This window comes from Anoplopoma fimbria, chromosome 6, assembly GCF_027596085.1.
Source record: "Anoplopoma fimbria isolate UVic2021 breed Golden Eagle Sablefish chromosome 6, Afim_UVic_2022, whole genome shotgun sequence".
Lineage (NCBI taxonomy): Eukaryota > Metazoa > Chordata > Actinopteri > Perciformes > Anoplopomatidae > Anoplopoma > Anoplopoma fimbria.
In genome coordinates this window covers 3,524,313-3,550,101 of record NC_072454.1, presented here as the reverse complement: position 1 = coordinate 3,550,101, position 25,789 = coordinate 3,524,313, and the positions used below count along the sequence as shown (strand labels likewise).

Here is a 25,789-nt window from a genome sequence, read left to right as displayed (position 1 = left end):
AAGTTATATCAGAGAGAGAAGTTTGGTGTCGGAGCACTTTGTGGTCACATGGTTGAATGTAATTCATCTTCTTTGTGGCATTACAGTTCTTATCTTTGACTTTAAGCGTAAGTAAAGTTTAGTCTGTTTGGCCATTAGTGTTACATTCCTGGGAAAATGTGTGTGGGGAAGCTGAACAATTACCATGTAAGTACCTTTGAGCAAGGCAATGCTCCAGTGCAGTGGCTCAGCGGCCAGCAGGAGAAGTACTGGTCGCACTGGGAAGCCCAGCGGACGGAGAATTAACCCAGTGCCGTAAATACACTTTAAACCAAGTGTTGATGAAGCAAGAGAAAAGCCGTTCTGATGGACATCAACGGGGAGGAGGGATCACAGCGTCTGTGTTTACTCTTTCATTTTCTCTATCACTGACTCTCACACACACACACACACACACACACACACACACACACACACACACACACACACACACACACACACACACACACACACACACACACACACACACCACCTATGCAGGCATCAGTCATGAGTGAGGGATAAGATAATGACAGGAGATGGATAAAGAGAGGAGTCCTGCTGAGAGAGGAGATGCAGGAAAAAGTGCTGGAGTGTGTGTGTGTGTGTGTGTGTGTGTGTGTGTGTGTGTGTGTGTGTGTGTGTGTGTGTGTGTGTGTGTGTGTGTGTGTTGTGTTTGTGTGTTTGTGTGTCCTATCTGGCCCTGGGCTCAGCAGGGGGTTACAGCTAAAGAAAACAGAAGTGGTTTTCACACATTAGCAGGCAACCAACAACACAACCACACACACAACCACACACACACACACCACACACACACACACACACACACACACACACACACACACACACACACACACACACACACACACACACACACACACACACACACAAAACACTGGAGTTTTCACACGTTAACCAGCCTAGTAGCCTTGTAACCTGACCAATATTTAGCCAGAAAAAAGGAGAAAAAAAGAGCACTGCCAATATTAACTTCAAGATAAATCTTTTTTTAAATCACACCCAATAACTTGAAACAATATTGGGTCGTTGCTCTAATTTATCTTTGCAACAACACAATTTAAGTGGGTTTAAATCCCCCCCCCGAAAAAATAGAGTTTGTGTGTGGATGTGTTGGTGTGAAATGGTTTTAATCTTTTAATTAACTGTGCTGTTTTTAAAAGGGATCTTTTTAACCCCCCCCCACAGAGAACCAAAACACACCTTTCACCCTTTAATTGATTGCCCGACAGCCTGATAGGAGGCCTGTGGGGGGGGACAGCTGGGAAGGAAGGTCTGCTGGACTTCAAACGAGCGTCGGTAATGGCTGTAAAGTTATCGGATGCGTCTCGTTATTTATTGATGAAGGCGAAACACAAAGTGTCTCCAGGTCTTTTTGTCTTCGGGCTGTTGGTGATGGCGGGATTCATAAATCCTGACTTGCACTTATCCGGAGGGAATCACGGTGTCAGCCGAATGCCTGAAAAGCACATTTGCTTACCATAAGCTGCAGTAGAGCACATTCTTAGTAAGCATAGCATTGTTTTTGGCATCGAACCACAAGCTGCACTTGATGCCCTGAAAGCTGTGTTAACACCAGAGTGACGCAGCACTGTGCAGAACCAGACGTTATGTTTCCATTGAGGCTGTTGCACTTATCTTTAGTACATTTCAGAAATGTCAGCAAAATAAGGTGTGAATCGGTGCAGCAGCAGTTACTCTGATACATCACGGCACCTCATTGCATTTGTGGGTTTTTATTAAAATGAATTTGTCTATCCGTGAACCGCATACTCTGTGGTGTTTTTATCCATCGCCATGGTGATATAGAGGAGCCGGGGTGACATGCAACTAAACCCCCCTTGTTTGGAATTGAATCAGGCTTTCTGGTGCAGTGGAGGCCTGTAGCGATTAGTGGCAGCATGACATGAATGTTTTGGTCCGAACTGGAGGAAAAAGAGACAGGTAGCACGACATGAAGGTCTATGAAAAATAAACAGTTTGCTTTTGCCACATTCTTTTTTTGTTTGCGATCTTTTCCAACTCATTCATGAAAACTTTATTTTTCTTGCAATATAGGTGTTTTTCAGTTTGTTTGTTTTATAAACGCATGAATTATTCCGTTTAGTTATGTTGAATAAATACAAAGCAATTGTTGGCAAACAGTTTGTTCCCAAGGACATCAGCAGGAATTATCACTTCAGCGTGAATTAGGAGTTGGCAACTGTGATTCGATCGATTTTGGAAAACATTTACATCTCGTTTGCTGAAATGTTTTGGGCTCCCCATTGACTGGCACTTGAAACAAGAAAATGTCAGTCTCCCGCTCAAAGCCGGTCTCCTTTTTAAGTAGGTTAAACATTGTTAAAGTAACGGAAAAATCGAAGAGAAACTGAAGAGTGTAAAGTTAAACAGTTTGCATGCTGTTTAGAGAGTTTCTCAAGTGCAACAGCATGAAAACATTTTGGATGTCTTGAGTAAAAGTGTGGTTTTAGGGATCTTTTGAAGGCACTTTAAAAAATAAAAAACACTTTCTTTAACTGCAGTGTGAAGCAGCGAGCCTGTGTCAATACTTTGTAATTAGAATGAATGAGGTAGAAAGTGGTAAAGGACGTGCTGTGTCTGTATATGTGACATGGGGGAGAAAAAAGCCAAAAAGCTGTTGACGGATGGACTGAGACGAGGAGAGAAAGAGAATAATACTTATTCTGTGAAATCCAATCGTCAATATTTTGTCAGAGAGCCTAATCTCTGATGTCTGGCGTTTTGCATGAGGCGCTGTGTGTTTGTGTGTTTAGAACGTGCCTCTCCTCTTCCTCTCAGATGTCGGCTGGAAGAAAGCCGGCGCTGATCAGGAACATCTTGTGAAACAGTTTGGCGAGAAATGTTATTCCACACGCACGACACACTGCGTGGTTTGGAATAATTGGTCGGTCAGAGTGCTCTTTGTGGTAAACGTCGGAAGTGATACGGTCTCATGACACTTTGATCGGCCCGCGTTAGGGTACGTATGTAAATTGCAGGGCTGTTTGAATCAGAAAGCGTTGGCCTTGTTCCCATCACGGTGTAATCAGCCATAACGTACGATCAGAGATAAGAGAAAAAGGGGGGGGGGGAGAGAAACAGATAGGAGAGAGATTGGAATGGAAAGGGTGACACTAAACAAACGGGGGGGCAGAAGCAAGGACCCGGTCTGATGGGAACCAGGTTTTGATTGCACGCTTTCTACTCCTCTCTACTCTTTGGTTGGGCTTTGATTCATATTAATAAAGGCTTTGGTTCAGTAAAACATTTTGATCACTTGTGACAGGACCTTAGTATGATTCTAACAACACAGTGTTTTATAGTCACATGTTCCATACATTCCCTATTTGCTGGCATCCAACAACACTGAGCTCTGCAACTTTGTTCAGGGCCAGACGGCAATCTCCAGTTCTGATGCATTTAGCCAATGTGGAAGTGTCTTAAAACTTGCATTCTCTCTGCTGTCCATCAGGGGGCGACTCCTCTGGTTGTATAGAAGTCTATGAGAAAATGACTCTACTTCTCTCTTGATTTATTCCCTCAGTAAACATTGTAAACATGAGTTTATGGTCTCAATCTCTAGTTTCAAGTCTTCTTCAATACAGCATGATGTTCATTTAGTAAATGATGCTCCATTTAGAGTCAAACAGACCATAAAGCAGGGGATGCTTTAGGGCGGGGCTACCTCGTTGAACTCAAGGCTTCATATCGGCAGTCCACAAACCAGTGGATGACGCCACGTCTTATATAGAGTCTAGGTTCAGGGCCCAACAGTAATGATTTTCCAAAACAAGTAAAACGCCATCTGATAACCGTCAATGGATTACAAAAAGAATTCAGGGGCAAGTAACTTGGGGCAGGTAGATTTCTGAAAAAATGAAAAAAAAACTCCCTCCTCCTCCTCAGCCTCCATTTATATTAAAAAATGCAGTGTTATTTGAAATTAGAAAAAAATATTGTCACCTCTAATGTCTGCCTTAATTTCTGTTTTAGCACTTTTTAGCTTCTCTACTATATTCTTTTGTGGGACACCTCTATCTCTTTACCTAATTTCATAACCAGCAATTGATTCACTATTGTGTGAATTAGGTTTGGCCACTACTGCAACATCCTCCCTCTTTTAATTGTGTCATTCCTATCCCTCCACCCCTGCCACCCCCTGCATCTCTACTGCAGTAAACATGGGGGGGGAAACCCTTTACTTTCTGTCGTTGGACATGTTTTAATGAACACAAGTCAGCCGCTTCTCTCCGTCTCCATCCTTCACATTCTCCAAATGTATCCGGTGAAAGCTTCCCGCTGGCCTTGCGCCGCTGCACACGCTGAAGCATAAAGAGGAGGCTAATGCACAGAGTCAGGACTCTGATTAAATGAGTCCAGAATGTAGGAGGCGAGCTAATGTTTAGCATTGTCTGGCTGATTAAAGGAGCAAACAAGTGATTGCTATGCAGCTCTGCTCCTCGCCGCTAACTCATACACAAGGCTGCCCTCTGTTCTCTCTCTCTCTCTGTTCTCTCTCTCTCTCTCTCTCTCTCTCTCTCTCCATGGCTCTCCATCTCCAGACTTTAATTCTCTATCTTTGCCTCAGAAAATCTCTCCTTCGCTCTGAGTCACTTTGCCTAAAGTATGCGTGTCTGCTCAGACCATTTCTTGAGCCTCGCTTTGAACTTAAATATGAATGAACAGGAATAGAATCTGGATGGATGGCTCTCTTTCTCTCCTTCTCTCTTTCCTCGTTCATGTCTCCATTTTTTGCAGCCTTCTCTATTTTCTCCATCCTCGTACATTTCTGTGTTTATCTCCAAAATGAAACTCCGTCCCTTCCCAATTCTCTGTCCCTCTTAAGACGGTCCCGGCTCCCTCAATTTCCCCCAGCTCGGTTACCGTGCCGACAGCCCCCAAATTCAATTATTGCAGAGTGAGTGTGATAATCCCAGGCCACCGATTGGTCACCGCAGCCCTCCGTTTAAGTGAGCGCGACGGAAGACAAGGACGCTGGGAGAGGGAAGAAGAAGACACCAGAGTATTAATACGTAGGAACAGAAAGAGTGGGGGAATGTTAAATATATGAGGAAAGAACTTAAGACGGAGGTTAAAAGGAATAAAACAAAACACGCGACCCAATCTTTGGATCCCCTTAAAGCCCCCGGCATCCTTCAGGCTCGAGCTAAAACAAACAAGCGTGCCCTTAAAAGCCCAGCCCATAATCCCTGTGTAATCACTCAGGCAGCCTCCTCACACAGAACCTAAACATTAGAACCAAGACCCAGATATATACGTGTGTGTTTTATTTAAAGGGAATTGGCTGGATTCCACATCAAAGGCTGAAAGCATATTGTATATTTATATATATACGTATATGTATATATACAGACATATGTGTAGGCGAGCGAGTGGTGAGCAAGGCGGAAGAGCTTGACGGCAATAAAAGTTGCGGTTGAGAACTTTATCGACAGAGAAGCAACAAATTGGTACAAGATCCTTGTCGGTCTTTTGTAGAATCGTCATGTTCTTTTTTTTATGAATAGAATCGAATAAAACTACAACTGGAAGCTTTCATCCAAATGTCTCATCACAAAAGATCATTCAGTCATTTTCCAAAAGAAAGCCTCCGTGCTTTCTAAAGTTCTTCAAAATGCCCTTGGTAGACAATAACAACCCGTTTTGTACCAGCATCATGCCATCGACAGATGTTTCAATTGTAAGACGGAATCGGACATTTTCGGTGAAACTCCAAATTGTAGGGATTCTTCACGAGCGACTTAATATGATGTTGCTTTGCATACTGATCTTTTCGCAATTAAAATGCATTTCTACCCAGAACTAAAAAAGAGAGGGAACAAAGTGAGTCAATGGTATTTTGTTTCATTCATGTGCAGTGATGAGGAAAGATACTTAAAATTGGCTTTTCAGCTATCAAGTTAATTGGCAGATAGAAATATAAATCCACAGTTTGAACATAAAGCTAATCAATATAGGATGCCAATCGGTGTCCAACTATTTTTTTAAATAAAGGGCATCAGAATACCAATAACACTCAGATCTTTATTGCACAGTCAGCATATATTTGTAAGTGAGCCGTGTGCGTTTCTCTCTCTCTCTCGTATCCAATCACCCGTAAGATGGTAACAGCCAAACAAGGCTTAAATACCCTTAGTCATGACTGAATCAGCCTCCCACACACACACACACACACACACACACACACACTGACTGTTGTCGAAAATAGTGCAGCCCCTCCTGTGTGCCTGCATTTAGAAGTGTTAATACTTTATAACTGAGCAGTGACGTCGTCAAGATGAAGCGACGCAGGAAAAGCATCTCTCTCATTCTGTATTTCGTTTGCTCTTGCAATCTTTCTTTCAGTTTAAATTGATTTTCAGTTCGTGCTTCTGTCGTTTTGATTATGTGCTAGTGTCCGTAAACGGTTATGTGTGTGCGTTATGTGGGTGGCCTGGCTTACGTGTTATGTCCCCTCTCCGTTTTGGGGTTTGTGGGTCAGCGTGTTCAACAACAGAACCGTCTTTGGACTCCGAATCTGCTGACCCAGCTGAGTGTTTACAACATGAGACTGCAGGCTCTCCCTGTGGCCAACCACACTCCATGATGTGTAACGTTTCAGAAGGAAATGTACGTTAATGTAAACGCCGTGGCAACGGAATTTGGGTAACATTTCCTCCTTTAAATCATTACTTTGTTTTCTTCTCCTGTTACCCAAGGGTTAAAAATACGCTGACTAAGATCATATCATTGCTACCCATCGAGTTATTTTACACAGAGCTAGTTATGGTTACGTGATTCTATAAAGGGGAAATGGATGCTCAAGAAAATCAGCCCCAAAGCATATCATTTTAAAGATAATGATACTCTAAGAAGTTCAGTTCACCAACAACCTGACAGCCCTCACTTTACATTTTCTCTGGAGTGCATGTTGACAGCTAGCCAGTCAGCAACGATTTGTAAACTAGCACATGTCAGAAGCAGAAGGCAGCGTTCAAAAGACTTCACGTCAGATTTAACCAACATGAGTCGTGACAGGGTGACGACGTGTCTTGAAAAATGTATGCATTAGATGATTTTGATCAAAATCTAAAAAGTTTGGACAGTTTATAAATTATTATAATGTCACAATGAATGAATCTGTGAATTAACTTACACTTGATTTTATGTGCTTGACAGGCAACTTTCCCTCAAAGAAATGTTGAGGGGTTTTGGGCTCAGCTAATACTCTAAAACTGGGTTGTACCAAGCTCTTAAAATGGGGGGTTGGTACAAAACTGACTATTATGTCAATCAGATTATTTTCTTTACCAATGAGTCCAACTTCAAAAAGTGCTCCAGTGGAAATGTGCCATTGACATTTGCAGTGTGTGATAACACACAGAATGGAGTTCTTGGCTTTGCTGCAAAGTACTGTAAGCGACCAAAGTATAGCAAATATCCTACATATTAGTACAGCCAGTGTCTAACACATTACTTTTAAATAAACATTTTGAAACATTGAAGACCTAATGTTTTCTGGTCCAGACGTTTTCTGGGGTGAAATTTTTGTGGAACGGTTTTATCCTCTCTCATCACCAGCAGGTAAAGGTGAGAGTGCATACAAGCTTTTAAAAAAGGCATGAAAGTCTTCTGTGTTTGAAGAGGAAAAAGATTTTTAAAAAAAATCAAAAAAAATCAATACCTGTTTTGGTTCTTAGCATCGCCCCTCGCTTCGGCACGGAAAATAACAGAAAGTAAAAGATATATAAGGAGTTTGGGTTGTGGACTAGACGTGCATTGAGAATTTTAAATACTAGCACTAATTTATTTAAATTAATTTGAATCTATATGCATACCAGACACCCTGAAATGACAGGGCAGAAAGGGGTCTGCAGTTGTTTACATGTTCATTCATTACGGCCGAATATAACCCTCTAATTACGTTGACAACCTGCCCTTTATCTTAATCTAATAATATCATTTTGCGTCCAAAGTAATAAAAGCCTGCTGAATGCCAGAATGGAAATGCATATCATCATCTGGCGTTACCCTCTGAATGGAAGCCCCCGCTGCCTCTCCTGCTGATGAGCTCTGTATCAGAGCTTTTCTAAAGTCCGCCATTATCAAAATACAGACATTTACAAAATAGGATTGCTTTGAGCTTTGAGCTTTGAGCCATTCATAACTGTGTCAGACATCGCCGTTTTCTTTTTCTTCTAAATTTTCCCAACGTGGTCCACAAGTGAGCTGCAGTTTGAGCCACAGTGATCAGTTTTTGATCACTGGTTCAAATCAAAACTGAGCCCAGACGCTCATTTTAAAGAAATAGCTCAACCTCTCTCTACAAGTGTTTCACGATCTTTTCGTCAACCTATATAAGTATTTTACGATCTTTTTCCTAAAACTAACTAAGTATTTCACAATCTTTACCTTTTTACCTAAACCGAACTAAGTATTTCACGATCTTTTTCCTAAACCTGACTTTAAAATCTATCAGATCTTTTCCTAAATCTAACGATTTCACATCTTTACCTAAATCTAACTAAGTATTTCACGATCTTTACCTAAATCTAACTAAGTATTTCACGATCTTTACCTAAATCTAACTAAGTATTTCACCATTCATAACTAAGATTTTTATCGCCGTATTTCACGATCTTTTTCCTAAACCTAACCAAGTATTTCACGATCTTTATCTAAATCTAATTAAGTATTTCCTAAATCTAACTAAGGTCCACAAATCTTTATCTAAATCTAACTAAGTATTTCACGATCTTTACCTAAATCTAACTAAGTATTTCACGATCTTTACCTAAATCTAACTAAGTATTTCACGATCTTTTTCCTAAACCTAACAAAGTATTTCACGATCTTTACCTAAATCTAACTAAGTATTTCACGATCTTTACCTAAATCTAACTAAGTAACTAAGTATTTAAAGATCTTTACCTCAACCTTACTAAGTATTTTCCGATCTGTTCCCAGACCTAACTAGGTATTTCACAATGTTTTCATAAACCTATTTATGCAGTTTTGTTGCCTAACCGTAAGTTGTTTCCTGTCTAGATGGAAGTCTATTTTGAAAAAACTGTATGCATGTAATTAGTGGAAATTGACAGGTGTTGCTGGCTTTCTTAGAAAACTCATTAAAATTGAGAAATAACTTTGTTGCAAGATATCATACGATCCGTTGTATGAGGATACATTTGAAAGAGAGGAAGAAAGCGAGGGATCCTGCTCATCAATGTCTGATTTCCTGTTGCTAGAAAATAAGAGGAATGAAATGAGATTTCAGTTTAACCCGGCAACGGGATGTTGGAGACTGTTGAGCCTCCATCTTTACAAAACCTGACACCTAACTACTCCAACAGACTCGAGTACAAAACCAGCAACTCATCTTCTTCTTTGCTCCGTTAGCCTTTTTATTTCATATCACCAGAGGCGTTTTTATGAGTTATGCTTTGTTTACGGTTACCAGTGGTGAATACTGTCCTCCTGCAGCAGCAAACACAACCATTTTAACACGGAATATATATCCACATCAAAGGTTTTGTAATTCTCTGACACAGATCTGCAAAGATAAATTCAGGTAGTAAAAGAGTCAGATTATGACCGAAAAGAGTTTATGGTGCAAACACTTTAATAAAAACATAAATAAGTGTGGCTTTACTTAATACTCTACTAGACATAGATGAAGGGAGTCATAAACCATCTGTTTCACCTGACTGAGGTGATGATGGGATTTTCTTTCACCAAGAGTTTATTCCTCCTCTTTCCTCATTGGCCAGGAGATATTTAAACGGGGACTTTTTATTCAGCCAATCGTCTCTCAGAACGGAGGGTCTTCCACAGAAGCCCCTCCCACCCCACTCCCCGTCCTCTCCTCTCATTGGCCTGCCTCTGAAATTCCAAACCTGCTCTGGCATCGGTTGGACTCTGCTCTCAGCCAATGAGGAAGGAGCAACTGTTGCATTCACTTACACCCCCCCCCCTCCTCCTCCCCCTCCTCCTCCTCCTGCAGGGCTCGATGTGCTGCAGCCTCACAATAATACTAATAACAACACCTCTCTATTAAATACAAATCATCTCACTCAGCAAAATTGCTGTGATTTTTTTATTTTTTTTTTTAAAACACTATCAAGAAAAAATGTATTAAAAAAATGTATTTTTTCATACACTTTTGTTCATCTTCTGTTATGCCACATTTATTTAAATATTATCCATATGACAAAATATGATATGATTAGCCTTCTGTAATAAGCCGGACTATGCAGAGAGAAGAGAAAGTGAGAGGAGGATTACTCTAGTTTCCAACGCCCTCCATCGGCAGCAACATCTCTCTCTCTCTCTCTCTCTCTCTCTCTCTCTCTCTCTCTCTCTCTCTCTCTCTCTCTCTCTCTCTCTCTCTCTCTCTCTCCTCTCTGCTGCGCTTGTTCAGTTTCCCCTCACACCGCTTCCGAAGCTCTTGGAGAGAGGACGGATAAACTGCACCGACGGTAACGGATTTTTGATACCCGGAGGAGGGAGGGATGCTCCGGTGATTTCCCTTCTTTTCTCTCCCACCATCATCTCCACTCCTCTTCATCACTTCAATCTCGGAATCAAAACGCACTACAAGCTGTCTGTCATCTCCTTTTTTGATTATTATTATTATTATCCATCTTTGGGTATATATATATATATATATATTTTTTTTTTTTTTTTTGTGCCTCTGCGCTCGAGAAAGAACATTTTGGGTTTGTTTGTTTTTTGTAAACCCTTTCTTCTTCTTCTCCAAGCGCACACAAACAGAGAAAAAACTCAAAAATAAACTGGGTTTTCAGTCAGTGGATGTGTTGGACATCTGGAGGAAAGAAGCAGCACTTTGTGGAGAGAAGTCAGCGTTTTGCGGCTGGCTTGTATGTATTTGGGGGAATTTCCTTGGAGAGGCGGACTGAGCACGGAGACCCTCACCTCCAAGGTAACACACACACACACACACACACACACACACACACACACACACACACACACACACACACACACACACACACTGCAGAGGCTTTTTAATGAGCGTTAAACAGATGTAGAGAGAGAGACCTGAGTGAAATGTTTCGGTCCCCGGGATGCTGGGGAGGTTGTGGTTCGACTCCTGATTCATCCACACACACACACACACACACACACACACACACACACACACACACACACACACACACACACACACACTGTGGGAGGGTGTCGGACCCCCTTAATGTTTGCGCAAATACAGAACCAGACAGGAGAACCCTTTGCGCCTTTGCGCATTGGCGACGGGGACACTGTGTGTGTGTGTGTGTGTGTGTGTGTGTGTGTGTGTGTGTGTGTGTGTGTGTGTGTGTGTGTGTGCAGACTGGACCTGGTGTCTGTTGGATTTGTGCGGTTCTCTCCCTCCTCAGTGTCTATCTGCGTGTCCTGCCACATGCATATATATATTCATGCGCTCGTTTGGTGTGTGTGTGTGTGTGTGTGTGTGCATTCGTGTGTGCGTGTGTCTGGCCACGTATAAGGGCTCATCTGGATGTAGTCTCTCTCTCTCTCTCTCTCTCTCTCTCTCTCTCTCTCTCCTCCTCCGCCTCGGTGCCTCCCGGCGCCTCCGCGTAAAGGCGACGCACAACTTTTCTTTGGATCACCGTGTGTGTGTGTGTGTGTGTGTGTGTGTGTGTGTGTGTGTGTGTGTGTGTGTGTTCCTGTGTGTGTGTGTGTGTGTGTGTGGGTCAGTTCGCATCATTCATAAAAAAAATAAAAAAAATCACTTAATCACTGCGATGCTTCAAAAGAAAAGGATGAGTCCTTACTTTTCTGGAGTGACAGATATATTTTTGCATTCATTCTGCATGTGCCATCTCCTGTTCAGACTAAATATAGATTTTACTTTATTCTCTTACGTCACTCATCATCTCTTTGGTGGAATTAAGATCTTGGGAATGTGAACCCCCACAAGAGACTCCAACACATCAACCCAGAGCTGCGTCCTTTGGAGATAAACTGCAATCCACTGATCTCATCGTCCCTTCAGGGCCACATCATCATCATCATCATCATCATCATCATCATCATCCTCCTCCTCTTAGTGATTGTAATTGTGTGTGTGTGTGTGTGTGTGTGTGTGTGTGTGTGTGTGTGTGTGTGTGTGTGCAGGTATGATATGAATAATCACGCATGTATGGATTATTGAGCGGCCGCTGAGTCGTTTTATTTTTTCTTAACGGGGAGTAAGTGAGATGTATCGGTGTATAATCTGAGCAGCTGCAATTCCACTGCGTTTTCAATGAGAGAGAGAGAGAGAGAGAGAGAGAGAGAGATAGGCGTTGACTGGAGGCTGCATGTGAAGTCTTTTGGTATTCATGGCACAAGTCAAGATTGCTGCTCTCAAGCAGGCAATAATATCTCCCCTCTCTCTCTCTCTCTCTCCCTCCTCTGTCTCCCACACTGTTGCTCTGAAATGTCTCCCCCCCCCTACACTTCCTCTACACCTCTCTTCCACTTTTGCATTTCATCTCTCTCCCACACTCCTTCCTCTCCTTCTCCCATGTCTCCTCACCCTCCCTACTCTCTCTCCCCTCTCTCAGTCTTGTGGGAGCCATTGAGAAAATGATTTGCCGTTGTTTGCATTGTATGTGGACAGGGTTTGTTCTTACCGAGCCGGGGTTTGGATGCTATGCAGTGCTGGTTCCAAAAGAAACCAGATAGCGATACATATGCAAACCCCCTCAGAGGTTCCAGCTCCGGTTTGTGAAATAGAAATAAAAGGCTTTTTAACTTCTAGTGTTACAATCTCACAGGTGAAAAGCTGCAGTTTTTCCAGTGTTGCTACAGGGTTGTTGTGGTTTTTTCCTCCACAGTTTCCTTTTCATGTGGTTACTTCTCTGACGGCGCTTCGCTGCTTATTTCCCTCCGTCCCCCCCCCTGTGATTTGCTAATTAGCCTACAGACCAGTCAACATTGTGGAGAAGAAACACAGAATTCCCCCTTTCTTCTTCTTCTTCTTCTTCTTCTTCTTCTTCTCTTCTGTTTCTCTGAGTTTACTTTGTGGTTCGGTGGCCACTCAGAAGACACATCACAAGAAAAGACTGGCCACACATTCTTTCCAGGGTTGAATTGCTGCTCCTGTACGACGAGGCTTTAACATAACAGCCTTCTCACTGAAAAAGGCCTCTTTTTTTTTGGGTGAAATAGCACCACAGTTTCACCCAACTTGCTTAATTTGCTAATTAATTATTCGAGCTACAGTATGTCTGTCAATCAGTTTGGAAAGAGGAGAGAATGAAGAGGTGAGGAAGAGGAAATTAAGGGGAGAGGGGAGAACGAAACGGGGCAGCAGAGACGAGACAAAAAAAAAAAAAAGCATGACTCCTATCAGCATATGAGGAGGAGGAGGAGGAGGAGGAGGAGGAGGAGGAGGAGGAGGGGGCAGCGTGGCTCCTATCTAGCCCCGCCGTCGGAGCTGAAACCAGACCTGCAGCCCCTCCTCGTCTTCACTTCGGCTCGCTCCCTTCTGATTGTGTTCTTTAAAAGCAGGACGGAAACACAGAACCCCCCTTGTGACGATACATCATTGTGCTATTTAGGGGGTGAGCGGTATACGGAAAACCTGCATGGCTTGGATGACAGATGGAAGTAGGAGGAGGGGGGGTGGAGTTGAGGTATCAGATATTTTTCACTGATGTTCGGCCAAGAAAATGGCAAAAGAACCGTCGTGAGATTTGTCGGATTCGTCTTAAGCGGTCTCAGGAGCTGGCGACGGAATCTGTGTCTATTATAGTTTGTGGAGATATAATTAAATACGTGAACGGTTCCTTCAGCCAGACACAACGAGGCCGGCGAACGACGTGTTCAAGCTTATAGATTACATTGTGTTTGTGGGGAGAAACAGGAAGATGAGTTTCATCTTTCAAACGCTTGAAATTTGAATGAGTTTCTTTACATTGATTGATTTTTGCAGACAAATCAAACAACACACGCATGTGAGGATAAAACATTCATGCTCATGTCGTGGTTTCACTCTGAATGTCTGAGAGCAACTTTTAAAAGATTTCATGTTTTGTGTTGCTACATTCTTGAAATGTGGAATTTTGAAGAAAAGAGAAAAAAAAAAAGTCAAACAAAAGAATAAAATAAAAAAAGCTACGGCCAAGTGGACGGAGTTGAAAAGCAGCTGACGGATCTCAGCGGGGAGTCAGCGAGACAGAGGATTCAATTATTATTCTGTAATCGTTATATTTATATTTAATTAGCCTGCAGCTGCTCCGTTCTTATAATCCGTGGCATTGTGTGGGCTTGTTTCTTGAAGGGTTAAAGAGGGAGAAAAAGGGGGGGGAGATGTTGAAGGATTCAGAGATAGAACGATAGAACGATAAGTGAGGAGGAGAGCATGAAGGAGAGCAGCTCCAGACCTTCACTGGGTGACGACAGAGGGAGCTGTTGGGCTTCGCTGCAGCAGAAACTCCTCTGCTCCTTCTTTTCTCGTCGTCCGTCTGCTCTTTCTTTCTAATTCTTTCCAAATCTCTTTCTCCCTCTCTCTCTCTCTCTCTGTTTTCTCTCTCTCTCTGTTTTCTCTCTCCCTCTCTTTCTCTGAGAGGGCCAGTCAGGGAGATGGAGAGGTAGTTAGGCTCTCCAGGGAAGCAGGATTCAATCTGCACACCCCACACACACACACACACACACACACACACACACACACACACACACACACACACACACACACACACACACACACACACACCTTGTCCGTCTGGATAAGCATGTCCACTGTGACTGGCTTCTGTTACCTCCGGGTGGGGAGTTGGTTTATTTTTTTCCCCCTTTGCCTCTCCACTGTTGTGTTGTGCTTTCTCCCGGTCCCTGGGTCCACGGGTTCAACAGAAAGCAAAGTCAGTTTAGCAAACAGCCTCGTTTTCTTTACACCAGAGGCGTCCTTTAGAGTCCGTACGGGACGCGCCAGAGTTGTAAACCCGTCAGCGTAGTTTGTAGTATAGTCCAATTAAATGGATTGTTCTTTCATTTAGAGACGGATATTTGTGTCCTAAAATGTTATTTTGAAGCTACAATAGTGATGTTGCGACTTGTTTTCCGTTCTTATGTTATGTTGTTTACATTTTACCGAGTTCACGTTCGTATTTTAAGCCCATGCAGGATGTTTTTCCTAAACTTCTCTAAGTGTTTTTGTTGAATTTGTCACGATAACCGCGTGTTTGTGCTACGACCGCGGTGTAGCATTATAGTTTGACCCAACCAGTGTGTTAAAAAAGTGACGCCAAAGCATCCTGACCGAGTGCCAGTATGTGACGACTCGGGATAAGAACGGTTCGGGTCAAACCTCAGCTGTCGAGTTAAAATCAAATCTTTCTCAACCCCTTCCTGCACAGAGTTCTCCCTCAGCTCTCCATCTTTGTTCCCCTTCCTCCCTCCTCCTCCTCCTCCTCCTCTCCCTCTCTATTCCAGACATCATGCCCGGTGAGCCAGGTAGATGTTACACTGATTTATCGTTTCCCATGGCAGTCTGATGGGATTAAATCTCTAATCTCCGGCCTCAACCGGATTAAATGACGGAGTCGGTAATTAGTGTTTTTGACCTTTAATCTCTTTACTTGCCCTCGAGAGGGGGGAAGAAAAAGAGAAAAAAGACAGTGGTTGATTTGGGTTTAAGGCGGGGGTCCGGTGGGTGGGGATGGTTCCTGGGTAGTGGAGCGTGTGAGGAGGACGGAGGACGGAGGACGGAGGCGGTGCAGGTGGTTCACTGCTGTTGTTGACACGGTCTCCTGGCAGCATAATGTCCTGGCTTTGGTTTCTCCGGGCCTTTAAGCGTGGACTTTGTTTCTTTTTTCTCATGTGGTTCCACTTAGTCCACCAGCGTTCATACATTCCCGTGACACGAATACATGAAGCGGAGAAGCTGAGATAAACACATTTCAACAAGGTTTTAATAAATGGATGCAGTCGGCTCATTGTTGCTGTTATTCCCCGACATGTTTTAGTCCAACATTTTGCCTCAAGAACTGTGTTTTAGTCTTTAAAGTTTGTGAAAACCTCCTGTTTCTTGATTGCATATGTTTAAACCGACTCAAAACTTAATGTTTAGATCCAAACTAGAGTTAAAATACGTTAACACATCGTTTTTACTGATGTGATTGATTGATTCTGATCTTCTGTAGGTGTTTCCCCTTCAACCTACTGCATGCTGGGATTTAATCAAACCCCTATATTCCCCCAAAAACGACAAATAAATTGAATGTAAATTGAAATGCTTTTCATTTCTTGGGCACAGAAACAAACCAGTGAAGGCGTGACTCGTGAAAAAGTCCCGCGCTCTCATTATGTGATGAGGAAAAGTCACATTGAAGTCGTTAAAGTAGCGCGAGACTGAGCTGGATGGATGAACACAACGACTCAGAGACAGGAAACAGAGAGAATACACTTACAGCATTTAACACACAAACACAAAAAAAACACATGGCGGCGCGGGAACACTCCAGCATCAATTAAATGTCGCCTTCTTCAAAAAAATGATTTACTTTTAAATCGCCTCTCATCCTGAGAACATAATGCCTGAAGCGGACTGCAGAGATGAGTTGGCTTGAGAGAGAGAGAGAGAGAAAGAGAGAGAACGCTGGAGCCTGGATCGATGTCAATTCAGGATTAACGAGCGATTTCATCGACTCCACTATTGATCAGAACACGGCGTTGACGCGGTGGCATTGATCGGATTAGAATGAGAATTGATTAGACCAGATAGAGAGCGATATTGATCAGAGCACCTCCAGCTTGTGTGTGTGTGTGTGTGTGTGTGTGTGTACGGTAGACAAGAAGGAGAGTTTGCAAGTGTGTATGTTGTGTAGATTTCTGTGTGTGTGAGAGAGAGAGAGTGAGTATCTGTGTGTGATCCGGTGTAATTTGTTTTCTGTGACAGTCGTTAGGTGCAGTCAGGTGGTTCGTGGTCTCATGACAGCGGTCACATTAGAGAAAGAAAAGCAAGGTTGTTTTTCTCAATTTCTTTACTCCCAATTGGAACTTGTTTTTTTGCTTCAGTAGACAGTATTCATCAGGGAGAGACACTGAGGGGAGAGAAAGGGAGAAGGGAGATGAGATGAAGGTCAACGACAAAGTTCATCTCGCGTATGAAAGTCAGGAAGGTTTCCTCTCCTTCAGTTTAGTAAAGAATGGATATCTATACTCCAAATTGGGGTCAGTGGATTTTAGGGGGGGGTTTTGTTTTAATGACAATTAATAATTCACGGTCGAGAGGCTTCTGGTTTGACAGATTTACGTGCGACGTACAGTCGAGTCAGTGAGGAAGGAAAGGAAAGGAGGGAAGAGAGGCCAGCTACTGCACACGGGTCAAGGAGAGATTTAATGAGTCGTTTGCTTCTCATTATTCAGGATAATAATTAACAGTGTGTGTGTGTGTGTGTGTGTGAGAGAGCCACCAGTGAAGTGGTCATTCATAGCTCTCTCTCTCTCTTTCGACTCTTTCTTCTCATCATCATCCCTCTTTCTGCAGATTATTTGATCATTGATTCATCGTTTGTTCCGTTCAATCACTCAGTTGTTTATTAAATTAATGAAAAACTACAAAACACGTCCATCACAACCTCAGAGAGCCCAAAGTGATGTCCTCAAACTGCTCTTTCACCAATTATTTTCCATCAACTCAACTCTTTCATCCATTTCTTTCTCTCACTCCGTCACCTTCATCCTTCTGTCTCCCTCCCTCCATCATTGGGCTCAGCTAAGGTTGCCAAACACACGCACACACACACACACACACACACACACACACACACACACAAACACAGACGGTGTGTTGTGGATTACCATATTTAACACTGTTAAGGTAATTGCAGCGAGTTAATTCTGCTGATGGAACACATTTGTAAAGGTGAACTCGTTTAGACAGACGGGCATGGCCTCAAGATACAGTGTGTGTGTGTGTGTGTGTGTGTGTGTGTGTGTGTGTGTGTGTGTGTGTGTGTGTGTGTGTGTGTGTGTGTGTGTGTGTGTGTGTTCTGTCCATGTAAGCGGCTGCCAGAGTGGCTCCAAACAGGTGTGTCTCACCTGTAAACTGAATAAATTTAATATTTTATGAAACAAGCTGAAGCTGAACAATCTGCCACAAGGCCAAAAAGAAACAAACACACACACACACACACACACACACACACACACACACACACACACACACACGGTCAGAAAATGCTGCTTGGTGCTTATCTGATTAACAGCAGGGTTGGACAGAGGACTCTGCATCGTAAAAGGGTCGGATGACCAGACAAGCAGATATACCGAGGGATCGTTTAACTGGAGAAAAAAAGAAATGGCGTCCTGGTGGCTCACCGGTCCAAAATAAACATGCGACTGTGACCTCCGTCTGCTCGGGGGGAACATTTGTCATGCGTCCCTCCACACATGCACATTTTTTTATTTTTTTTATTTTGTTTTGCCTCGGCTTAGACTAACAAGAGAGTGAGAAAATGACATTGAGTGACGGCGAGCACACGGAGGACAGAAATAGCTGCGTAATGAACATCTCTAAACACGCAGCCCGAGGGCCTGAATGCACGGCAAAGTGTTGTGAATGGTGAGAGGAGGGGGGGAGGGGGAGGTGGAAAAAGAACGGCCTAATCTCCGTGTTTACCGTCCCCGCTTTCTTTTCCTAACCGCATTATTTATTCAACATCTTTAGCTTCCCATTGTGAGGGACGCATTCTCTCATTTTTCCTGCTAAGAGAAGCCTTAAGTGTTTTCCAAGGAGCCAGAATGAGTTAAGGCGGTACCATTCTGCGCCGATTATCCGCCAAAAATCATGTGTTATTTTGAGAAAAATGTCACAAAAATGGAGTAATGGGGAAGCAATTTTTCAAGCAAGGGGGGAGAAGGGTTTGTTTGTCCCGTCTGCTGGTGTAGAGCTTGTTATGACAGTCTGAGTGAGAGAGAAGCAGAGGCTCATTCTTTTTTTGTGTGTTTGCGGTGTTGTAGGAGTTAGATAATGGGATTGTTTTTTTGTTTTTTTTTACCCATGATTCCTATGTGTTTAAAGCAAATGGAAGTCACGAACAAGACAGAATGTAGTCCGTGTCAGGGCGGCTATAAGAGGCCGAACCAGGCCGGACATGAGATGAGACGAGGCTTCTTTGTCACACATGTTTCACAGTCTGGACGAGCATTAACGTTCTCTCGCCTCCTCGTGATGTCAAGGAGACGCTTTGATCAAACCAGGACTCCTCTCTCCTTCCTCCTATATCCTCTTTACTCATCTCCCTTCCTCCCCCCACTCTCTCCTGTATTCATCCCGGCTGTGCTGTACAGCAGACAGACGGAGCGCCGTTACTCACCTGAAAGATTTCCAAAAATACACCCGAGTGCGACAGATCCATAAAGGACTTTATTTCATTTAAATGACACTTTTTCTGCTGTTGCCACTTAGAATATAATGCTTTCTAAATTAAGCATCAGGCAGGCGGCCTACCACATAGCTAATGAGCCACTCTCTCCGTACCTTCACACACACTCCATGTTACGTAACCGCCGTCTTCAACCTCAACGCACAGACGAGCGCGCACACTTTTATTATGCGATGGTGTAAGTGGCAGATGATGAGTCATGCGCACACACGGAAGGCGAGAAATTGGAGATAACAATGCACTCCGACACACACACACACACAGACAGCATGTTTTCCTTTTCTACAAGACCGAGCATTACTGCGAGGTTGACCTCTTTACCGTTATAACTTCTGCCTCCCTCCGTCTCTCTCTCTCTCTCTCTCTCTCTCTCGCTGACTCCCACACTCCCTCTTAGCATCTTTCCTCCCTTTTTTTCCGCCTCTCTCTAGCCATGCTTCATTCACTGTGACACTTCTAATGGTTGTAGTATGATTGAATGTGACTGCTGCTTCTTCATTGAAAACTATTAATTTTACATATTTGCCATGTGAACGGCTCCACTCCAGTACATCTCTTTGAAGGCTCTACGCGTTAATCCTTGGCCATGACACACTTAAAGAGCGGCGTGCTCATAAAGCAACCTCTGTCTCTTTTCTCTTTTGATTTTTGTCATCCATCCTGTCAGGTTTCGTTGGTATTTCTGCTCTCTCTCTCTCTCTCTCTTTCTCTCTTCTTCTAAACAGTCTCAGTTTCTCCTTCTCTGTCTGACTTTATCTCCGGCTTCCACCGTCTCTTTTGGTTTCGGTTGCAGCGGTGACAGCGTTGACCTTTGAAGTGAAAGGAGAAGCAGTGAGCGACAGATATAGCCTCCTCCAAGGATCGGCTAATTGTTTTTGTGCTATAGAAGACCTTAGCTATCTATAGCGAGAGGTGAGGGGGACGACACGAGACAGATGTTGACACTGAGGCCTGAAATTCAAAAGGAAATAATTGCGAGAAACAGTTGATTGGGCCCTTTAAACCCTGGTTTTGAGAGTGAGCTGTTGTATATATATATATTTATATATTTTCCAAATGACTAATATCACTCATGCTTTAAACAGAAGTTTAAACTTAGACAGGTCGACTGGTCTAAGAGTAAGAAAACATGCAAAGAACCGTCGCAATTTAATCTCCAAGTTTACACATTGTCCCAAAAAATGATTGGGTGTATTACATATATGTCCCCAGTGTCCACTCCGATGGGACTGTGGTAAGAAGAGTCATGGTTTTGCGTTGCTAATACCGTTAGTATCTTAACGTGCACGTTTGTTTCACTGAGTTAGCTGTTGTTAGCCTGCTTTGTGCTGCTGGCCAATCCAGCTGATCAGGAGAGAACCAGACAATATTAAAATAATATGATTAACAAACTAGTATTTCTGGTGACACTTGTTAGTTATTTTTAGACACAGTGAAGAAGCAGCTGCTTTGGGCCATTTTCATACACCATATGTGTTTTCAGTGTTTATGTGGAGTGATACAGATTTTTATTGTGATGTTATGGAAGCCAGCGTCACCAACACTGTTTATATTCAACTGACAAGGTTGAACAAACAAGGCCACTGTGTGTGTGTGTGTGTGTGTGTGTGTGTGTGTGTGTGTGTGTGTGTGTGTGTGTGTGTGTGTGTGTGTGTTGTGTCACTCCAATGTGCCCGTGCATGTGTTTTCAGATGCTGGTGCTAAAGCTGACCATGCAAGGTCAATGTGTAGTTTGTGTATGTGTGTGTGTGTGTGTGTGTGTGTGTGTGTGTGTGTGTGTGTGTTTGTCTGTGTGCACATGACCTGAGCATGAGAATCACCAGAGCAACGGATAAAGTCATTTCAGTTGGTCTTTCTGCATGTATCACTGTCACCTCTGCATGTGTGTGTGTGTGTGTTTGTGTGTGTTTGTGTGTGTGTGTGTGTGTGTGTTTGTGTAGGTATGCAAGTCTGAGTGTGTGTGTAAGTTTAAACATGCGTATCACCTTGTGCTCTTATCTTTATGTGAGCCAGGTGTCTCCACAACCGGAGAAAGAGCTGGAATTTCCTTCCAAAGAGGAGACAATGTTTTAGTTGCTTATTAGTTAGATGAGGGTTAGATCACTTCTACACAAGAAAATAGTCCCCATGTTTTATTCACGGAGCGTGCTGATATTGTATTCAACAAGGCAATGCACTAATCTTTAAGAGCAGATTATAGCAATAAGAGCTGCGTGTCATCAGGTTTCACTCTCCAGATGAAAAGAATATATATATCAAAGAAATATTGCGGTGACATTTGGAGGCGAGAAAAAAACTCTCATTTGTGAGGATTTCCATTTTCCGCCATCCATCCTTCAGATACAGTATTTATCTGCTGCACTTATGCAGAGCGACTCGCAATGGGGAGGAACGGGTTCACTTGCTAAGTGTGGAGGGCCAGGTTCAGATATATTAAACCTCAACCGGAAACTTAGATTGAATGCCGTTATTTTTGGTGTTGCAGGTTTTCAAAAATAGGTTTTTGGACCTCCAAATTTCATTAAAAACAAATATTTCTCTGGATGATATATCAAATAGTCTAAAAAAAGGGAACACATATGTTTTCTAGGTGCATGACTGTGGACAAACATGCATCAGTGTGTGGGGACCTAAGTTGAGAAATGGGATTCATATGCAGGTCTTTGGTTGGAGGGAAGTTTGGGAAGCAACAGTGCGGGCTTATTGAGGTATGTGATTGCTGCTCAGGACAACAAAGGGCTCTCTGTCAACCTGGAGGAAGAAGGGAGGGAGGAGGGAGGGGGGGGGGGTCTGGCTTCATCAACCATGTGGGGCTGACAGAGAGCAGGGGGGTGGTGGTTATTATCAAGTATCCAGCTCGTCAGTGCATTGGTTTGGAGCGAGCCGACAGCGGGGAGGGAAAATGGAGAATGGATGGAGAGAGTCTGGGGTGGGGGGGGTATCGTTTCACAGGGGAGGATGTTTTTGGCACAATGACCCCAGTGTCCTCCAGCTTGTCATTGAGTCAAATGGTTCTTGTTGAGGGGGGGGTTGAGCGATAACTAGGATCATTACACATGCATGGTAGGTGTAATGATCCGCAACATTGCTGATCAATTCCTCCCCCACTGTTCCCGTCGACTCCCCCACGACTCGTTCATCAGTTTGTTCCAAAAATAAGTAATTAACCGTTTGACCAAAAAAAAAAAAAAAGCAAGAAGAGAGCGGTTTGTGATGCAGCTCAATACGATTCATTGTTTGAGTCAAAAGTTTGGGACAACATTTGCTTAAAATTGTCAATATATTTTCAATCAAAACCCCGGCAAGTGGCACATACAGATCAATACCGCGCTGCAATGAAGCCCTTCAAGCATTAACTAGTGTTGTGTGTTGGTGTATTGGATCAAAGGTCAAATCAATCCAGAATCCAACCACACTGCACAAACATATCCTCGCTCATTGTGCAACCACACACACACACACACAAAGCATTTGTCTTTATAGTTAACCAGTGTATTCATTTCCTAATTGTATATTTAATCCTCGTTAAGATGTCCAACACTGAACAGCGGCCATGAGAGAAGAACTATTCAATATTTATGAGCTGTCCTGTGGTCTTAACTTAGGAAAGGAATGAAGCGTTTGATGATGCACATGCTGCCTTGAAATCAAACCCATCATTGCACTTTATCGTTATGAATAATAAAATAAATAAAACCTGAAGCTGTAAAGCCGCTAATGACTTCTAGGTGAACAGATCATGGCCTGCCTTAATGTTCGGCCAGTAAGGTCTCCCTGGGCTAATGTGCATGTAAACGGTGTGTGTCACTTACTGGATAAATGGGATGGGGTGTGTGGGGGTGGAGGGGTGGTGTACATCCCAGGCTGAACTGAAGGGGGGCCTTTAAAGGCTTAGCGGCGTCCACTAAGACCTTGTGTTCTGCCCCTTGCCTCCTCAATAGAGCAAAGCTAATCCGGGTCTGCTTAGGGCTGCTTCTGTCGTCTCTAGGGTGACCGTCTCCTGTCTCCCGTCTCTCTCCCCCACCCGTCTCTCTTGTCCTCCCCTTTTTTTTTTTTTTTATCTCGACCTAAGCGACTCGCTGTCTCGCTCAAGGACACTTTGACTGGACGCCCCGGTTGCTGATGCACACACACACATATATATATATATATATATATATATATATATATATATATATATATATATCGTGGAGAAAAAGAAGCGCTGACCTTTGAGCCAGATGCGTCCGTCAAAGCACTTGATGAAAACCCACCGCCAGTGGTGGAGAGGTCTCCGTCAAGCTCGGCCTGCTTGACTCTGACATATGTCTGCCTCTCTGTGCAGCTGGATGCCACGTGTGAGGAAAACACAGACCGTGCTTTGATTCCATTCTACTTAACAGTAAATGATTTTAAATACAGTACAGGAGAGAAACATTACATTACAGTCATTTAGCAGACGCTTTTATCCAAAGCCACTTACAATCAGTAGCTCAAAGCTTATATTACATATCATTCACACACTGATGACAGGCTACCATGCAGACTCTAACTAACATTCATGCAACATCCAGTCCACACCGATGGCAAGCCTTCAGGAGCAACTTGGGGTTAAGTGTCTTGCTCAAGGACACATCGACTGCCGAGGCCGGGTATTGAACCGCCGATCCTCTGAATGGAGAACAACCCTGCTCTCCACTGCGCCACAGCCGGCGAAACATGTTGAAAAAAAACATTTTCTCCAGCGCTTGATGCTGAATCATGAACTCAAGTGTTAGCATGGAGCGCTAACGGTGAAGAAAAACAAACAATCTGTGCTTTTCCGTCAACTTAACTTGATAATTGTCTACCTTATGTGACCATCAGATTGGGGGACATATTATTCCAATGATAATAAAGTATATGTCTCGTAAATGAATGCATCCTTCTCTCTCCATCTCACTATCTCTTCTTCCCGTCTCCCCTCACCGTCTCCCCGAGGGTCACGGTGTCAGCTGTTGGACAATAGGACAGCTGTATCCAGATCAGCCAGGGAGCCACAAGCCCCCGGGGTGGGATTAAGCCAATTAGTAGCTGTCAATCACCGTGGCATATCATGGACAGCTAGATCGATACTTTGGAGGCTGGCAGGGAACTGGGAGCAAGTTTGGCTGGATGGAGGGATGAAAGGATGGAGAAAGGAAGTGTGGTGGATGCAGACATTGGAGATTGGAGTGATGGTTGGATTGAAAAAAGAAGGAAACACAAGCGAGTAGAGCTCAGATGAGTTTTTGAGGCGGACGGATGGACAAAAAGGGAAATATAACGACGCCAAAACTACTGCTGACTTTTTTCTTTTGCAGCTTGAACTGATGCGTTAAAGCAAACGAATAAATAAGAGATGCTGAGAGACGATGTAAGATATTTCTTCTTCTGAAAACTGTGTTAAAGTACTGTACATTATTTGAGTAGTATAAAAAATGTAGATATTATTTGCAGGAAAAGACAAAAAAAAAGGAGAAAGAAGGATATCTAAAGAGAGACTGATGCCATTATAAAGCGTATAGTAAGCGTATGGCCTCAGCTTGCAATCCCAAGAGACGTTCAAAATGAATAGATGTGCAAATCAGCCCCCCTCCTCTCTCCCTCCATCTCTCTTTCCTGATCATCTCTCTCCGTTTCACATCTGTTTTCCATTAAAATATCTGTGTGCATGTGCTCTGTATCACAAAGAGTTTTGTGTGAGACGTATAAGTTGTTTATCGTGGTTGGGGGACATCTGAGGATCCCATCTCCTCCTGACAGCTCAGAGAGGCCCCAGCGGAGAATCAATAGGACTCCTAGAGAGAATGACAGGGAGGGAGGGAGGGAGGGAGGAGGTGGAGGAGGAGGAGGATGTGGGGGTACTTGTGAAGGAAAGGAAAGCAAGAAACGACGCAAAAGAAGGAAAGGAAATGAGATAAAAAAGGAGGGGAATAGGGATGCAGATGGTTAATAAAGAAACACATCAAATTCAAGCAAAGAAAGAAATGATGTAAGAAAGATGTGTCAAGTCATTTAGATCCAGAAAGAGGCAAAGAATGAGGATGAATGACGGATTTATAGAATAGTATTAACAGGGAGAAGTGGAACAGGAAGGATGAAGATCTTAAAGAAACATTGAAACATCTGTCATATCAAGAACTATTAGCAAATAATTGAATGTGAATATGCCTTCAATGGCAAAAAAAAAAAAAAGCTACTGTAATGAGCTGACAGTGAATATAGAAGAGCATTGACAGTAAAAGGGACGGGGAGAAAGGGAGAAAGAGAGGAGAGGAAACTGAGGAGAGAAGGGAAAGGAGAGGAAGAGAAGATGGTGTAAAGACATCCAAACAAATTAAGGACGTGGG

General features: G+C 43.2%; 1 protein-coding gene across 1 annotated transcript in view; it reads left to right on the top strand.

The window, feature by feature from the left end:
- The first annotated feature begins 10,838 nt into the window (after nucleotides 1-10,838).
- cdh11 (cadherin 11, type 2, OB-cadherin (osteoblast)) overlaps nucleotides 10,839-25,789 on the top strand; it is an 87,064-nt gene continuing 72,113 nt past the window's right edge. The window contains exon 1 of the mRNA XM_054599976.1: nucleotides 10,839-10,981. The gene's annotated coding sequence lies outside the window, so the exon portion shown is untranslated. The remainder of the gene's footprint in view (nucleotides 10,982-25,789) is intronic.